The following is a 14,703-nucleotide window of genomic DNA, read 5'->3' on the forward strand; positions in this document are numbered from 1 at the left end:
AATGCTGGCGAAACCTGGTAGCATCTGTGGGGAGAGAAATCGAGTTAACATTTCTAGTCTGTATGACTCTTCTTCAGAGCTCAAGTTTAAATACGTCCTTAAACTTGCTCAAAGTGATATGATGTGGGAATGCCGGCGTTGGACTGGGGTAAACACAGTAAGGAGTCTAACAACACCAGGTTAAAGTCCAACAGGTTTATTTGATAGCAAACGCCACTAGCTTTCGGAGCGTGCTGCTCCTTGAAGGAGCAAAGTGATATGCCAGGTCTGTGTGTGCCAGGGATATGTTCATTGTGGGAATGGGGAAGGCGGCTTGGTTGATTGCAGTATAAAAGCAAATTACTGCGGATGCTGGAATCTGAAACAAAAGAGAAAATGCTGGAAAATCTCAGCAGATCTGACTGCACCTGTAAGGAGAGAAAAGAGCTGATGTTTCAAGTCCAGACGACCCTTTTAGCTTTGACAAAGGGTCATCTAGACTCGAAACGTCAGCTCTTTCCTCCCCTGACAGATGCTGCCAGACCCGCTGGGATTTTCCAGCATTTTCTCTTTTGGTTGATTGCAGACTTGGCGCTCTCCCATTGGCTGATTGCAGACTTGGCGTACTCCCATTGGCTGATTGCAGACTTGGCGTACTCCCATTGGCTGACTGCAGGCCTGGCGCTCTCTCATTGGCTGATTGCAGACCTGGCGCTCTCTCATTGGCTGATTGCAGGCCCGATGTTCTCTGATTGGCGGATGGTTGACACTCTGTGATTGGTTCCCAGCCGTCTCCACGTGGCGATCAGCGTGCCCCGGACGTCACTGGCCCATTGTCTGCGTATCCTGGAAATGGGTCCGGGTGGGGGCGGGGTTTGTGTCCGCCGGCGAGATGAGTCCGGAGCAGTCGAGTGGCCGTTGAAAGGGGATCCGAGGTGGAGGCGCACCGGCCGGCTGGTGAGTGAAGGAGCTGAGTCTGAAGTGGCTGGTCGTTTTTTTTTTATTTAAGCCGAACGTCTGTTTAATTTGTCTGTCCGCCCTCTCCGGGCCCGCGGTGCGAGGGTTCGCCCCCCTCTCCTGGCCGGGCTGTGTGGGGGTATCGGTCGGGTGGTCCTGATGAGAGCCGGTCCAGCCGGCACTGATTCCAGAATCGAGGAGCAGTCCTGGGCCTTTGCTGAAACAAAACGGGGAGATGGGGAATGGGCAGCCCCAGTAATAGAATAGGGGGGAAACTGGGGCAGGGGAAACTGGGGCAGGGAAAACTACCTCTTAAAACTACTTTGAGGGCTGGGAGTGGAGAGGGGAGGGTAAAGATGAGGAATGTTCATGGGGATTAATGTGTCCAATAACCTGCGAACAGTTTGAGACAGGTTGAGACACTTGGGGAAGATTTATTTTCCCGGGTAGTGAAAAAGAAATGGAAAAACAAAGTTCGAGGTTTGTTTTTAAATCTAAGAACTGGATTGCAGTAAAGTGGAAAAGTGAGGCTATGGTTGAAGTCGTTGTTCAGGTTTAAAGCCGCAACATTGTGGAAAGGAAGATAAAATTCTGTTTCTGAACTCCCTCAACAACTCGTTTCAACTTCCTTCTCTTTGGTTAGATAAAAGTTGTTGCCATGGGTTCCCGCTTATCTGTTTACAAGCCATTAACTGCTTATTTTTACAATGCTTCACCTGAAACCGTGAAAGAGGCTTACTCCAATTTCATTTGGATATCGGATCGCCAAGTGAAATAAATAACCTTTGAAATGCCAGATACTTTTTAAAAAATCATTTTAGACTTGCATTTTTATTTTAAAAAATTGCCCCTCTGTATTGAAACAGGTCATGATGTGGAGATGCCAGCGTTGGACTGGGGTAAACACAGTAAGAAGTTTAACAACACCAGGTTAAAGTCCAACAGGTTTATTTGGTAGCAAAAGCCACACAAGCTTTCGGAGCTGCAAGCCCCTTCAGGTGAGTGGGAATTCTGTTCACAAACAGAGCATATAAAGACACAAACTCAATTTACATGAATAATGGTTGGAATGCGAATACTTACAACTAATCAAGTCTTTAAGAAACAAAACAATGTGAGTGGAGAGAGCATCAAGACAGGCTAAAAAGATGTGTATTGTCTCCAGACAAGACAGCCAGTGAAACTCTGTGGGGGTTACAAATAGTGTGCCATGAACCCAATATCCCGGTTGAGGCCGTCCTCGTGTGTGCGGAACTTGGCTATCAGTTTCTGCTCAGCGACTCTGCGCCGTTGTGTGTCGCGAAGGCCGCCTTGGAGAACGCTTACCCGAATATCAGAGGCCGAATGCCCGTGACCGCTGAAGTGCTCCCCAACCTCTGCAAGACGTGCCGGATCATAGACACAGATGCCATCATCTCACGTGAGAACACCATCCACCAGGTACACGGTACATACTCTTGCAACTCGGCCAACGTTGTCTACCTGATACGCTGCAAGAAAGGATGTCCCGAGGCATGGTACATTGGGGAAACTATGCAGACGCTGCGACAACGGATGAATGAACACCGCTCGACAATCACCAGGCAAGACTGTTCTCTTCCTGTTGGGGAGCACTTCAGCGGTCACGGGCATTCGGTCTCTGATATTCGGGTAAGCGTTCTCCAAGGCGGCCTTCGCGACACACGATGGCACAGAGTCGCTGAGCAGAAACTGATGGCCAAGTTCCGCACACACGAGGACGGCCTCAACCGGGATATTGGGTTCATGTCCCACTATTTGTAACCCCCACAGAGTTTCACTGGCTGTCTTGTCTGGAGACAATCTTTTTAGCCTTGATTAGTTGTAAGCATTCCAACCATTATTCATGTAAATTGAGTTTGTGTCTTTATATGCTCTGTTTGTGAACAGAATTCCCACTCACCTGAAGAAGGGGCTTGCAGCTCCGAAAGCTTGTGTGGCTTTTGCTACCAAATAAACCTGTTGGACTTTAACCTGGTGTTGTTAAACTTCTTACTGTTGAAACAGGTCCACATATCACAAGTTGATCATCTCAAACTCGGCACAATCGTGGGCTGAAGGGCCTGTTCTGTGCTGTACTGTTCTATGTTCTATGTTCTAATTTCTGAAATGTCAGATTATTATCCATGTCATTTTTAGAGGGGACAGTCCTGTTTTCTTCTTCCACTTGTGGCTCTGAATTTTTTAAATACTGTTGATGGATAGGCAGCCAAAGGAAATATAATCTGTCTTCAAATCCAGAATCCTTTTCTCGCACTTCAGTAATTTGTGTCCACAAATAATACTCATTCCATCTTACAGATTCTGTAAAATAAAGTTACAGCTGCATCACAAATTCACTAGTCCAGCAGTGTTTTTCTGTGAACCATTAATACAGAAAAAAAACTGCTTGCAAATATGCACAATATGTACACTTTATTTTAGTTTCATGTGAATCTGTAAGTTCCAGAAGGGACATTACAGACTGTTTATCTATTTACATTGTAAAATTTTGTCAAGAAGCAGTTCTGCAAATGTACCATGTGCTTATAGCTCCATCATGTTTATGATGTTGGTTGCTGTCACACTGGATGATTTTTTTTTTAAAGTTGCATTTATGTATTTGGTGCTTTTCATGACAGTACTTTGGACATCTGCTGATGAAGTGCAGTTGCTGCTGTACTATAGAGAAAACACCAATTTGTATACAGCAAACTCCCACAAAGAGCAATAAAATCTGTTTTTGGTGATGTTGATTGAGGGATAATTATTGGATAGGACATACACTTATGAATTGGGAGCAGTAATAGGCCATTCAGCCCCTTGAATCTGCTCTGCCATTCAATAAGATCATGGCTGATCTGATTATGGCCTCTGCTCTACATTCCACCATGTCTACCCTGATAATGCTTTAGCAGGGGCAAAAGTTTTTCAGCAAGCTTGATGCTAGAAATGGCTACTGGAAATTCAACAGCTGGTGAGTGAACATTTTGAGTGCCAGTGGTCAAAGTCACATGAAAGAAATTTCAGCAAAGTTAAAGTCGTATGCATGGAGACAGGTCTGCTCTCTTAAAATAGAGATAAACCTGTCACTTTGCAAATAGTTTTTTTGTAGAAACATCTGAGAACAACCCTGGTATAAGATGGAAAACTGATAGCATTTACATCCAAAGCTTTAACATCAGTTGAGACCAGGTTTACCAACATGGAAAGAGAGCTTTTGAAAGTTATGGATGTGAGAAATTCCATACATATCTCTATTGGAGAAAATTCATAGTAGAGATTGATCGAAGTTCACTGGAGCAAATCTACAAGAATAAATTGTGTACAGCAGCAGCAAGACTGCAGAGCTTACTATTGAGGGTTCAAAGTTCATTCGGAAATACAAGCCAGGAAGAGAAATGGTGATAGCAGATGTCCTATCTTCATTTTTGCCGCAAGAGAAATGTAAGATAAAAGATCTAGGTGTAAAGATGCATCACCTAGAGAATGTAGCACCATCAACACTCTCAGTCAAGTTACTGATGAGATTGATAAAGATAAGAAGTTACAGATGCTCTCTCAGCTCCAGGATAGATACAGCAAATGCAGCCAGCAACACAACAATATTGATCTATCAGAGATGAGATGTCACTAGAAGATGGTGTTCTGTTAGCCAGATGCAGAATAATCCAAGGTGAAGCAGAGAATCAAGAGCCAGATCAGCACATGATTGGCACCTACAATGTTATTGAAATAATGGTGTAAACATACACTGCATGTTAGAGGTATAGGAATACATAGCAAAAAGAAGGGATAATTGTTACTGAAGTACTGTAGGAGCTGATTTATTCACACACCATCAAGACTAGTATCACAAAATAGTAGGCTACTATTCACAGTTGCCTTTTTATCGGAAAGATCAAAGATTTGAGAATTTTAACAATCATTTCAGCTGTATGGCTTCTGTTTGCTGAGCAAGAGATTTCTGAAAGAGTGGTGTGTGATAATGGAATCCAATTCACCGCCAGGAAGTTGAAGGAATTTGCTGAACAATGTGTTCAACTTCATCACATTATCAAAGGAGGCACGGTTTTAAAGAAAGATAGGTCCAGGTGGTGAAGAGAACTCTCGACAAAAGATCCAAACTTTACCTTGTTTATCACTTCAAGCTACGTCACTCAAGATGATGTGAAATTGCCAGCCATGCTGTTCAATGGCAAAATTAACAAGATAACTTTATCAAGCAAGGATACATCCTCCAACTGATGAGGAAGTAAGACAACCCTGATAGGATAGAACGAGTTAACACTTCAATAAACATGCCAAATCCTTACCTGAGCTGTTGGGCGGATAAAGTGCATCCAATCATGAAAATCTGAATCCTAGCTAAAGTTGTTGAAGCTGAGACGCCAAGGTCTTGTATAATTGAGACCAAAGCCATTAAGCAAACCAGGGAGAACAGACACTATGTTCAACGTGTACCTGAGGTGGAAAAGCAGAAAACAAGCGAGATAACATCTCCAACGTGCATTGCAACATCAACATCACTAGCAAGTGATGCAACATCACGCACACTTACAACAGGTGTGGCAACACTAGCAGTGACAACAAATATGGAGGTACAACATTTCACCATCTGAACAATATTGTAAATAATGAGAGAAAAAGGTAAAGATCTCAAGGTATTCAATTTAATTATAAAAGTCAATTATTATTCTTTAACTCTTGTGATGGTACTGTGCCTTTTAAGAGGTGTATTTTGATCATGTTTCTCTGCAGGATGTTTCTAGCAGGTCCTGGAATTTTGTCAGCACCATGTTGTCTGTGACTGGTGTCCTTTATTGTAGCTGAAGCAGGATAATTGAAGCAAGGGTGATTTTAATCTGAATTCGAGCAGTGTTTTAATGTGCTCCCTGGGATTGCTGAGTGGGGATGATGACAGGTCATGTCACGTGGTTAGGGACAGTTATTTTTTTCACACAGCATTCCAAGTTTTAGTTTTGTTTCTCAGTTGCTGCCGGTAGCTGATGGGGGGGGGGGGGGAAAGCAGTGTCGCTCTGTCTTTTGCGCTCACTCTCGAGGCTTTCTGAAAGTTCCAAGACTCGGGAGCCTCAGATTTGATCCAACATTCAAAGGACCAATTCACATAGGTGTTAAAAGCTGCAAATCCGCCATCATGTGAACATACTTGCTTTAGTGCTAACTTGGTCTGAAGAAGAGTGCATGTCTGTGGGATGGTGTTTAACTCGGAACAGCAGAGATAGCTAACTGTTAGGAGTTGTACTGCTATGTTTAATTCTTTTAATTGGTAAAAGTTATGCTAATTCTTTTATATTCTGTGTTCTTAAATAAACTTTGTTTGATAAAAGCTTCATAGTGGGTCACTTGAATCATACCTAGAGTGAAACACCTTATGCTCACCCTAATGTCAAAATCAAATGTAAAGCTTAAGGTCTAGGCCAACTTATAAAACGCTTTGGGGTTTCTGATCTGGGTTTTAACACTTTTTAAATATTATATCCAAACTAAGTGCAACCATTATATGGAAGAATTGTTATATTTTCCAAAAGAATGAGGAACTGTATTGTTTTGCATATTCAGAATGCCACCTCACTCACAGCTGCACTGCAATCAGGTGCCGACCAACAGTCTGATCTGTGAAATACATTTCAAGGAAATAAATGGATTATACTTTAGTAAATGGCAGAATTTGACACAATTTCTTTAGCTAAACGGGCTGGAGAATTCGGCCTTGATTTTTCAAGCATTTCATCATATTTGTATTTTCCATTACTAGCCAGCATCCCAGTGAATCTGCAATACACCCAACTATAGCTTCTATTGTCTTCGTATAGTGTGCAGCCCAGTATTTCACAAGTGCCAATTCTGAACAAAGTGAATATGCCTACAGCTTAAGCTGAAAAAGGTACATTAAATACTTACATTCACGTGTAGCTGTATGAGCACGACAGGTCTTATACCAACCAACCCAAAATCAATCAATCAATTGCTATTTTTCTAGGTTGGTATTAACAAATATTGGATTTATTTATTCAAAGTTTGACAGATTTTTGTTAGGGAAGGGAGTCAAGGGCAGGCAGACAGGAAGGTGAAGCTGAGACCACAACCAGATCAGTCATGATATTATTGAATGGTAGAGCAGGCTCCAAGGGCCAAATGGCCTATTCTTGCTCCTATGTTCCTTCCAATGTGCAAAAAAAGTTATTTTGTATAGACAGCATTTTTAAAGCATAATGGATTTAAAAGAAACAAGGTAACACTTGATTATGTGGCTAAGAATGTCGAACAGCTTCAGAATAGCAGATTTGTAAAAGACCATGGCAACATCTTGACATATTAATCACACCAGGTTAATTACTATTTGTTCTTCGCTCTGGATGTGAACAAGTTTGTAACCCCATTTCATTGCATCTCATCTCAGAATAGTATCCAGACATCACTGTGTAGCACCATGGTCCAGGGGTGGTGCAACTTACATGCTGCGTGCTTGCCCTGCACTACCTGTACATAGTTTCTCTTTTCTATGTATACTATAAATGCCTGTAAAGTAGTTTAATTAGTTAAATCTGGGGGCACGGTTATTTTAGTCCCTTATGCTATTTGGTTAACTTGATGTGCATGTGTGCAACATTAGAGGCAAAAAGTGGTAGGTTGTTTGCTATTGATATTCCATCATATGTTAAACAATGTCAAGGTGAACTGCTGTAGTCATGATGTGGAGATGCCGGTGTTGGACTGGGGTAAATACAGTAAGAGTTTTAACAACACCAGGTTAAAGTCCAACAGGTTTATTTGGTAGCAAATGCCATTAGCTTTCGGAGCACTGCTCCTTCGTCAGATGGAGTGGATTTCTGCTCTCAAACAAGGTATACAGAGACACAAAATCAATTTACAGAATACTGATTAGAATGCAAATCTTTACAGCTAATCAAGTCTTAAAGATACAGACAATGTGAGTGGAGAGAGCATTAGGCACAAGTTAAAGAAATGTGTATTGTCTCCAGACAGGACAGCCAGTGAGATTCTGCAGGTCCAGGCAAGCTGTGGGGGTTACCGATAGTGTGACATGAACCCAAGATCCTGGTTGAGGTCGTCCTCGTGTGCGGATCTTGGCTATCAGTTTCTGCTCAGCGACTCTGCGCTGTTGTGTGTCGTGGAGGCCACCTTGGAGAACGCTTGCCCGAAGATCAGAGGCCGAATGCCCATGACCGCTGAAGTGCTCCCCCACAGGAAGAGAACTGTCTGGAGACAATACACATTTCTTTAACCTGTGCCTAATGCTCTCTCCACTCACATTGTCTGTATCTTTAAGACTAGATTAGCTGTAAAGATTCGCATTCTAATCAGTATTCTGCAACTTGAGTTTGTGTCTCTGTGTGCCTTGTTTGCGAGCAGATATCACTCACCTGACGAAGGAGCAGCGCTCCAAAAGCTAATGGCATTTGCTACCAAATAAACCTGTTGGACTTTAACCTGCTGTGTTGTTAAAACTCGAACTGCTGTAGAACAGTGTAAATCAGTCTTCATTTTTGCAGTGTAGTTTATTCTGCAGAATTCATTATAAATATAACACTGGATGTTCTAGCATAAGTGTTCTTGACTAACCAGTTTTTGAAGTATTTCCAGTTTGTTTACATGGAAAGCATAATAAGGGCCCCAGGCTGCTGCTGACCAATCCAATTTGGGGCAGTCTGCAAAATCTTGGCTGTTTTCAATTGTTTGTGTTGTTTACAACATAACTTGTGTTGTACCCATGCTACGTCACTTGATGGAGGAGGTCACCAAGGTACAGACTCCTCTTGATGAATTTTAAGGTTGATTCCCACCATGTTGTATGTGAAATACGTTCCAAGGAAATAAATGGATTATACTTTAGTAAATGGCAGAATTCGACACAATTTCTTTAGCTAAACTGCCGAGCAGTATGCATTGGGAAATTCCATTAAAACCAGAGGAGGAAGCCTATTCTGGCAGTTAGAACTTTGTGAATTAATATTATTCCAAGTAGTGTTTAGTGGTAGATTTTAATTGCTAAGTAGGATTGTGTTAAGACTGATCCTACAATACTGACTTGGATCCTAGATACTGTATAACTTTTATAATGTAGTGTGTCTTCAACAGCGAGTGGAATAGCTTAAAAGCAAACACAGTTTTTAAAATTGTGGGGTTTTTTCTGAAATATTGGATTGAAGCTTGAATCCCAAGATCATGACAGGACTACTGTACTTCAGTCAATGCTTTAGTTCCTCTTCAAAGGTACGTGCAGAGAACTGAAAGCCAAACTGCCTGGCGGCAGCTGGATATATTTTCCAATGGCGAGTCGATCTATTCGTATGCTGTTGGGGATGGTACTGGATCTGCATGCATACATTTCGGAGCGGTCCGGAAGTTTAAGGTTAATTTGCAGATTTGTTCTATGTCCCTTTTATACAGTCATCAATGAGTTGAAGCAATACTATGTATGTTTTAAGTTTTGCCAGTTGTAGATATCAGTGGATAATCTGACAGGTGGTTGGGCTGAGTTTCGAAACACCTGTTTGCTAAGTAAACTACACAATGTCTGTGACACGCCCTGCCAACATGGTGTACGCCCTGAGAGTGCGGTTCAGGTTTTTTCTGAGCTGAATTACATGTGATGGATAAAAAGTGAGAATTTTATGCTGTTTAGAGAGAATGGAATTACCTCTCCAAGTGAAAATGCTGTGACTGGTTAACAACAACTTGGACTGTGCATGGCACTCCTGCATGAGTTCAAGCTTCAATCCAGGTTTAAACATTTCAAAAAAGGAACTGAGGTAGTCCATTCAGCTCCTGAAGCCTGCTCTGCCATGCATTTAAGATCATGGCTGATCTGTTTGTGTTTCTAGCTCTACTTTCCCATCTAACCCTTCCTTTGCCAAAGAAGAATCTATCTACCTGCACCTTAAGGTATCAAATGACCCTTCCTCCATCGCTTTCTGAGGTAGAGTATAACTGAAGCGCAACACCCTTTTTAGTTCAGTTCCTCTCGCAATAAAGTATAGTATTGCATTAGCCTGCTTCATTACTTGTATTTGCACAGTAACTTTTTGTGACTCATGCTTTGGAACACCTAGATCTGCAGTCAGTCTCCATTTAAGTTATACTCTGCTTTTTTTATTCTTCCTGCCAAAGTGAACTGTTGTGTATTCAAGTAATTTCTAGTGTTTCCTCACTAACAGCTTTGCAGTGGAACAGGGGTACTTTAAGAGACCAATCATGGGCAAATGGGCAGCCTTTCTTGGCAGCCTGTAGTTTTAACATCCTTTTAGCCCGCAGCCCATCTTTTAGAACTACCACATAGAATACTGGCGATGAGGTGGTTGGACCATATTTACAACCACTGCAAAAGGAAGGAAAAAAAGTGCAACAGCATTCTAGACACCCGGCAGAAGAATAAATAATGGAGAAATGCCAAACGATGGTCGCAGCCACCAGAGAAACCCGAAAAATAATCAAAGATTCTGGAGCAAACAACTTTGGAAAGAACCTCACCGCCACGAAAAGATCTGTAACAGTATCAGGTGCACCATGACTAGCAAATATCCTGCAACAACAAATTTAGAGCTGGGGATGTTGCAAAACACAGAAGGAAATAGGCTTACAAAAACAGAACATGCTGGAAAACCTCAGCAGGTCTGACAGCATCTGTGGAGAGAGAATAAAGCTAATGTTTTGAGTCTGGATGGATGCTGTCAGACCTGAGATTTTTTGCAGCATTTTGTGTTTTTGATTCCGATTCCAGCATCTGCAGTAATTTGCTTTTATCGGAGCTCGGGTTTACCTTGTTTTATGGAGGAGGGAAGCAAGGTAGTTTTAAAAATTGCGTGGAAAATGGTGATCACGCAGCCCTTTCCTTAGTAAAAATGGCAGGAGCTTTTTGGTGCCGTGGGACTGTCTGATAATACAGAGCTCATACACACAGATTTTTGAATATTTTAACCAAACAAAGAAGATAGTGGCAGGTATAGTAGTCCCAACTGTTCAAAAGCCAGGCACGAAAACATACAATCACAGAATGGAAATGTTACAGGGCCATTATTCACCAAAACCTTTGGTCATTGCGCAAAGGTTTAGGTTCCCTGAGCATAACCAACAAAAAGATGAATCAGTCACAGTTTGTAGCGACCTTGAAGAGACTAGCTGAACACTGAACCCGGGGAGTTGGAGCAGAAGAATTCACAAGATGTCGACCGACACAGATTCACAATTGCCGTTGGTGGCTCAAGCAGATTGTTGGCACAAAGACATCATGTGTAGGAATTGTGGAAAAAAGGGCCATAGTGCAGGCCAAAATGACAAAAAAAAAACCAATGTATCAAATTGAAAGCTGAATTAGGGAAAAGGTATCTACAGGTACAAAACAACTTGTGTCACAGTTCCAAAGATGAACTGTCATTAAACATGCTGCTGTTGGTGCAACAGTTACTGGATCATTTCTTTACTGGACAGGCAGCCAATGAAAGTGGAAGTGGACACTGGAGCCACTGTTTTGTTGGTACCAGAAACTGTTTACCAAGAAAAATCTCAAAATATTGCCTTGAAACCCTCAAAGGTAATGCTAAAAACCTATACTGGAGATGTGGTTCCATTGAGAGACCATATTGATGTAACTGTGCAGTTGAATGGACAATCTGCAGACTGGTCCTTGCACACCTGTTAAATGAAACTATCCAGCATTAATGGGAAGCACCTGGCTGAAAAAGATCAGATTAAATTGGGTTGAGTTAAATCTTGTGACAGATTCCGAACTAGGTCTACTGAAGATCTTGAAACGTGCCATGTCTTCATTGATGAGCTGGCAAGCATGGAAGATATCTCAGTTAAGTTAAAGGTGCTTAAAAGCGAGGTCAGTGTTGTCCGCAATCAGACCTAAGGTAGAGGCAGAATTAGAGAGGCTGGTCGAAACGGGAGTTGATGCCAGATTTTTGCCCACTCACTCAACCTATCTGTATCCAAGTGCAACCTCGTGTCCTCTTCACAACATATTTTCCTGCCTGTCATGTCATCTGCAAATTTAACTACTGTGCCTTCATTCCCCTCATCTTAAAACATTGATATAAATTGTAAAATGTTGGGGCTCTAGCACCGATCTCTGTGGGACTCCACTCATTCCGTACTACCAATCAGAGATGGGCCCAATAATGCATACTCTGTTTTCTGCCAGCCAGCCAATCTTCTATCCATGGTAATATGTTACCCCCTACACCATTTTCTGCAATAACATTTGATGTGACAGCTTATCAAATGCTTTCCAGAGATCCAAGTGCAGTACCTCTACAGTCTGATGGAACCTTTCCAAAGCCTCGTGAATTTTGGAAAATTAACAGCAATGCATCTACTACTTCATTGGCTTCATCATGTCTAACAGTTCGCTGAATTGCTGAGAATGTGCCACAGAGTCAGAGATTTCAACTTTAGAACAAAAGATTAAATCAAGACCTGTTATGTCTACTTGGGTGGTGTGGAAGACATTGTGACACAATTTGAAAAAGATTAAGGGAGTTCTCCAATGTATCCTATTCCTCAGTCAACAGCACCAAAATAAATCACCTGGTGATATATTTACTTTTGTGGCTCTTACTGTGTGAAATTTCATTGGTTGGATTTACCTGCAAACAACAATGACTGACTGTATTTCAAAAGTACTCAATTGTCTTGAGTGCTTTGGGGTGCCCTGATGATGAGAGACACAACATGGATGTATGTTATCTTTACTTTTAAAAGATCAAACAAAAAAAACACAAATAAGAAATTGTCTTGTAAATAGTTGAGCTTGCACTGAACTTCACTGGAACACTGCAGCAGTGCCCATTATCATGACTTTCATAGCACAGCATATGGAAAACAGTGGTTTAATCTGATAAAGTCAGCGTGGATTTACAAAAAGGAAATCATGCTTGACAAATCTACTGGAATTCTTTGAGGATGTAACTAGTAGAGTTGACCAGGGAGAATGGTGGATGTGGTTTATTTAGACATTCAGAAGGCTTTCAACATGGTCTCACATAATCTGCTATGTAAAGTTAAAGCACGTGGGATTGTGGGTAGTGCCTTGAGATGGATAGAAAGCTAGTTAGGAGCAAAGAGTTGGCATGAATGAATCTTTTTCAGCTTGGCAGGCAGTGACTAATAGGTTACTGCAGGGATCTGTGCTAGGACCCTAATTGTTCACATAAATGATTTGGATGGGGAAACTAAATGTATTATGTCCAAATTTATAGGTGATGCAAAATTGGGTGAGCTGTGAGGAGGATGTACAACTGCTCCAGTGTGATTTGGACAAGTTGAATGATTGGGCATATGCATGGCAGATGCAGTATAATGTGGATAAATGTGAGATTATCCACTTCAGTAGTAAAAATAGGAAGGCAGATTATTATTGGAACAGATTTAAATTGAGAGAGGTGGATACTCAGTGAAACCATGGTGACCTCTTGCATCAGTTGCTGAAAGTAAGCGCATGGATACAGCAGGTAGTAAAAAAGACAATTGGTATGTTAGCATTTATAGTGAGAGGATTTGACATGTATGAATAGGGAAGTTTTACTGCAATTGTATAAGGCATTGGTGAAGCCACACTGTGTGCAGTTTTGGTGTCCTTTATCTGAGGAAGGATGTTCTTGATATAGAGGAAGTGCAGAAAAGGTTTACCAAGCTGATTCCAAGGATGGCAGAACTGTCATATGAGGAGAGACTAAGTTGGTTAGGATTATCTTCATTGGAGTTTAGAAGAGTGAGAGGGGATCTTGTAAAAACTTAAAATTCTAATAGGATTAGACAGGGTAGATTCAGACAGAATGTTCCCAATGGTGGGGGGGTCCAGAACCAGGGGTCATAGTTTGAGAATATAGGATAAACATTTTAGAACTGAGGTGAGGAGAAATTTCTTCACCCAGAGAGTGATGAATCTGTGGAATTCACTACCACAGAAATATGTTGAGGCCAAAAAGTTCTGATTTCAAAAAGAAATTAGATACAGCTCTTGGGGCTAAAGGGATATGGGGCGGAAGGCCAGGATCAGGCTATTGAATTTGATCAGCCATGTTGTTAATGAATGGCGAGTAACTGGAAGGTTGGAGTCGAGCTTGCCAATTTAGCAGAGGTGTCCAGTAAAGCTGTGCACGCAGTGGAGACCACGTTTTGAGCAAGGAATACAGTACACTAAATTGAAAGAAATATAAATAAATCATTGCTTCACCCGAAAGGAGTGTTTGGTGCTTTGGATGGTGAAGAGAGAAAAGATTAAAAGGACAGGTGTATACTGCCTGTGGTTGCATAGGAAGGTACCATGGGAAGGGAATCGGATGTTAGGGGTGATTGAGCAGTGGACCAGGGTGTTGCAGAAGGGAACGGTCCCTTCAAATTGCTGATGGGAAAGGAGGGGGAGATGTGTTTGGTGGTGGCATCGGGCTGGAGGTTGCGGAAATTGCAGATGATCCTTTAAATGTGATGCGGGGTGGAAATTGAGGACAAGGTGCTAATACTGGTTAAAATAATTTCTAGAATAGGGGAAGAAATAAATTATTTCCTTAATGCAAAAGCAATCCCTGGGGTTATGTCTCACCTCCCATCATTTTGCAGTGGTAGAAAACATCTGTTCCAATGTTCGATATGTTTTTTCACGTTTTGAGTTCCAAAACTTTTACAGACAGATAAAATGATGCATAGCCAACTTATTGCACAAGACCTAAGAGCTCTGCCTCTATGTTTCTATTTTTGTCCCATAAAAAGGGAGTGATTATAATA

At 41.7% G+C, this 14,703-nt stretch overlaps 1 protein-coding gene across 1 annotated transcript in view; it reads left to right on the plus strand.

The window, feature by feature from the left end:
• Positions 1-818: 818 nt before the first annotated feature.
• The window catches only part of dnajc10 (DnaJ (Hsp40) homolog, subfamily C, member 10), a 63,522-nt gene continuing 49,637 nt past the window's right edge, over positions 819-14,703 (plus strand). The window contains exon 1 of the mRNA XM_078228523.1: positions 819-936. The gene's annotated coding sequence lies outside the window, so the exon portion shown is untranslated. The remainder of the gene's footprint in view (positions 937-14,703) is intronic.

This window comes from Mustelus asterias, chromosome 14 (genome assembly GCF_964213995.1).
Source record: "Mustelus asterias chromosome 14, sMusAst1.hap1.1, whole genome shotgun sequence".
NCBI classification, from domain to species: Eukaryota; Metazoa; Chordata; class Chondrichthyes; order Carcharhiniformes; family Triakidae; genus Mustelus; species Mustelus asterias.